Source organism: Notechis scutatus, chromosome 1, assembly GCF_049901735.1.
Source record: "Notechis scutatus isolate UNSWTSFEM ecotype Mainland chromosome 1, rNotScu1.2, whole genome shotgun sequence".
In the NCBI taxonomy this organism is placed as follows: domain Eukaryota; kingdom Metazoa; phylum Chordata; class Lepidosauria; order Squamata; family Elapidae; genus Notechis; species Notechis scutatus.
In genome coordinates, this window is record NC_142009.1 from 173,423,691 (window position 1) to 173,428,190 (window position 4,500).

Here is a 4,500-nt window from a genome sequence, read left to right on the forward strand (position 1 = left end):
GTCTACAGTTATTTTTCTGTTATGAATCAAAGACTCAAAAGATTAATGGAAATATGGAATATTATATCAACAATCTTTTCTAAAAAAATTAAAATGATTTTATAACATTCAGAGTTTGGGTTTTCTGTATGAATTCCTGGATAAGCCAGGAAGCATAAAATGTGAGAAATGTCCACCCTGTCAACTTGTAAAGCATTTCTACACTTGTTTCCAAGTTGGCATAAGAATGGGGGGGTTGCAATGTTGAGTTTTGGCCTCAGATTTTTTCTGTTGAAATTGGGCTGGAAGAAAGTAGAACAGGTTACAGTTGTGTTTATCTTAGCTATTCTTTATACATTAAACAGCTAGAATATATTTTAAAGTCATGAATGTTATAACTTCCTCAAAATTGAAATACTGCTTTTAATCAGATTTTATTTCTTTGATTTTGCCTTAAACAACTTAAGAGAATCTGCTTAAATGAAGTATATAATAAAATTCTAAATACCTAAAGTTCTACCTTCCGTATTGAGATGTGCTTTGGGATAACTCCTCAGGAAAAGCTCGGATCCGAAAATCAAGTGGATTTTCAATGTTTCCCACCCCGCAGAACATGAAAATGAGCTTAATTTTGAAATCCGACCTCTGCTTCAAAAGTTATGTATTCCTGCTAAATAGAGTTTGACCTTCCATTTTGAGATGTGATAACTTCTCAGGAAAAGATAGCATCCAAATATCACATGGATGTTCAACGTTTCCCATCCCACAGAGCATGAAAATGAGCTTAATTTTGAAATCCGAGCTCTTCTTCAAAAGTTACGTATTCCTGCTAAATAGAGTTCTACCTTCCATTTTTGAGATGTGATAACTTCTCAGGAAAAGCTAGCATCCGAATATCACGTGGATGTTCAACATTTCCCACCCCGTAGAACATGAAAATGAGCTTAATTTTGAAATCCGACCTCTGGTTCAAAAGTTATGTATTCCTGCTAAATAGAGTTCTACCTTCCATTTTTGAGATGTGATAACTTCTCAGGAAAAGCTAGCATCCGAATATCATGTGGATGTTCAACATTTCCCACCCCGCAGAACATGAAAATGAGCTTAATTTTGAAATCCGACCTCTGCTTCAAAAGTGATGTATTCCTGCTAAATAGAGTTCTACCTTCCATTTTTGAGATGTGATAACTTCTCAGGAAAAGCTAGCATCCAAATATCATGTGGATGTTCAAAGTTTCCCACCCCGCAGAACATGAAAATGAGCTTAATTTTGAAATTCGAGCTCTTCTTCAAAAGTTATGCATTATTGCTAGATTGAGTTCAACCTTCCATTTTGAGATGTGATAACTTCTCAGGAAAAGCTAGCATCCGAATATCACGTGGATGTTCAACGTTTCCCAACCCGCAAAACATGAAAATGAGCTTAATTTTGAAATCCGAGCTCTTCTTCAAAAGTTAGGCATTGCTGCTAAATTGAGTTCGACCTTCCATTTTGAGATGTGATAACTTCTCAGGAAAAGCTAGCATCCGAATATCATGCGAAGTTATCACAAGGCATAACTCAAATTGGAAAGTGTAACTCAATTTAGCAGCAATGCTGCATAACTTTTGAAGAAGAGTTTGGATTTCAAAACTAAGCTCATTTTCATGTTCTGCGGGGTGGGAAACATTGAACATTCGCATGATATTCGGATGCTAGCTTTTCCTGAGAAGTTATCACAAGGCATATATCAAATTGGAAAGTGTAACTCAATTTAGCCGCAATGCTGCATAACTTTTCAAGAAGAGTTCCGATTTCAAAACTAAGCTCATTTTCATGTTCTGCAGGGTGGGAAACATTGAACATCCGCATGATATTCGGATGCTAGCTTTTCCTGAGAAGTTATCACAAGGCATATCTCAAAATGGAAGTTCCAACTCAATTTAGCCGCAATGCTGCATAACTTTTGAAGAAGAGTTCGGATTTCAAAACTAAGCTCATGTTCATGTTCTGCGGGGTGGGAAACATTGAACATCCGCATGATATTCGGATGCTAGCTTTTCCTGAGAATTTATCACAAGGCATATCTCAAATTGGAAAGTGTAACTCAATTTCGCCGCAATGCTGCATAACTTTTGAAGAAGAGTTTGGATTTCAAAACTAAGCTCATTTTCATGTTCTGCAGGGTGGGAAACATTGAACATCCGCATGATATTCGGATGCTAGCTTTTCCTGAGAAGTTATTACAAGGCATATCTCAAAATGGAAGGTCCAACTCAATTTAGCTGCAATGCTGCATAACTTTTGAAGAAGAGTTTGGATTTCAAAACTAAGCTCATTTTCATGTTCTGCGGGGTAGGAAAAATTGAATATCCGCATGATATTCGGATGCTTGCTTTTCCTGAGAAGTTATCACAAGGCATATCTCAAAATGGAAGGTCACACTCAATTTAGCCGCAATGCTGCATAACTTTTGAAGAAGAGCTCGGATTTCAAAATTAAGTACATTTTCATGTTCTGCAATTTGGGAAACATTGAACATAAACATGATATTAGGATGCTAGCTTTTCCTGAGAAGTTATCACAAGGCATATCTCAAAATGGAAGGTCCAACTCAATTTAGCAACAATGCATAACTTTTGAAGAACAGCTCGGATTTCAAAATTAAGTTCATTTTCATGTTCTGCGGGGTGGGAAACATTGAACATCCGCATGATATTCGGATGCTAGCTTTTCCTGAGAAGTTATCACAAGGCATATCTCAAATTGGAAAGTGTAACTCAATTTAGAAGCAATGCTGCATAACTTTTGAAGAAGAGTTCGGATTTCAAAACTAAGGTCATTTTCATGTTCTTTGGGGTGGAAAACGTTCAAAAAACCACATGATTTTCATGGGCGAGCTTTTCCTGTGGAGTTATCCCAAGGCATATCTCAAAATGGAGGAAAAACTCCATTTAGTAGGAATACATAACTTTTGAATCGGACTTCGGATTTCAAAATTAAGCTCATTTTCATGTTCTTCGGGGTGGAAAACATTCAAAAAACCACATGATTTTCATGGGCGAGCTTTTCCTGTGGAGTTATCCCAAGGCATATCTCAAAATGGAGGAAAAACTCCATTTAGTAGGAATACATAACTTTTGAATCTGACCTCGGATTTCAAAATTAGGCTCATTTTCATGTTCTTCGGGGTGGAAAACATTAAAAAAACCTCATGATTTTCATGGGCGAGCTTTTCCTGTGGAGTTATCCCAAGGCATATCTCAAAATGGAGGAAAAACTCCATTTAGTAGGAATACATAACTTTTGCATCTGACCTCGGATTTCAAAATTAAGCTCATTTTCATGTTCTTTGGGGTGGAAAACGTTCAAAAAACCACATGATTTTCATGGGCGAGCTTTTCCTATGAAGTTATCCCAAGGCATATCTCAATATGGAGGAAAAACTCCATTTAGTAGGAATGCATAACTTTTGAATCTGAGCTCGGATTTCAAAATTAAGCTCATTTTCATGTTCTTCGGGGTGGAAAACGTTCAAAAAACCACATGATTTTCATGGGCGAGCTTTTCCTGTGGAGTTATCCCAAGGCATATCTCAAAATGGAGGAAAAACTCCATTTAGTAGGAATACATAACTTTTGAATCGGACTTTGGATTTCAAAATTAAGCTCATTTTCATGTTCTTCGGGGTGGAAAACATTCAAAAAACCACATGATTTTCATCGGCGAGCTTTATCTGTGGAGTTATCCCAAGGCATATCTCAAAATGGAGGAAAAACTCCATTTAGTAGGAATACATAACTTTTGAATCTGACCTCGGATTTCAAAATTAAGCTCATTTTCATGTTCTTCGGGGTGGAAAACATTCAAAAAACCACATGATTTTCATGGGCGAGCTTTTCCTGCGGAGTTATCCCAAGGCATATCTCAAAATGGAGGAAAAACTCCATTTAGTAGGAATACATAACTTTTGAATCTGACCTCGGATTTCAAAATTAAGCTCATTTTCATGTTCTTCGTGTTTGAAAACATTCAAAAAACCACATGATTTTCATGGGCGAGCTTTTCCTGTGGAGTTATCCCAAGGCATATCTCAAAAAGGGGAAAGAACTCAATTTATAGGAAAGAACTCAATTGATAGGAATACATAACTTTTGAATCTGAGCTCGGATTTCAAAATTAAGCTCATTTTCATGTTCTTCGGGGTGGAAAACATTCAAAAAACCACATGATTTTCATGGGCGAGCTTTTCCTGTGGAGTTATCCCAAGGCATATCTCAAAATGGAGGAAAAACTCCATTTAGTAGGAATACATAAATTTTGAATCTGACCTCCGATTTCAAAATGAAGCTCATTTTCATGTTCTTCGGGGTGGAAAACATTCAAAAAACCACATGATTTTCATGGGCGAGCTTTATCTGTGAAGTTATCCCAAGGCATATCTCAAAATGGAGGAAAAACTCCATTTAGTAGGAATACATAACTTTTGAATCTGATTTCGGATTTCAAAATTAAGCTCATTTTCATGTTCTTCGGGGTGG

General features: G+C 36.7%; 1 long non-coding RNA gene across 1 annotated transcript; it reads left to right on the plus strand.

Annotated features, from left to right (window-relative positions):
* Positions 1-1,607: 1,607 nt before the first annotated feature.
* LOC148133107 (uncharacterized) lies at positions 1,608-2,771 on the plus strand. The gene is made up of 3 exons (XR_015747085.1): positions 1,608-1,721; positions 1,807-1,889; positions 2,145-2,771. It is a non-coding gene; the product is annotated as an uncharacterized LOC148133107 (long non-coding RNA).
* The last annotated feature ends 1,729 nt before the right edge of the window (positions 2,772-4,500 follow it).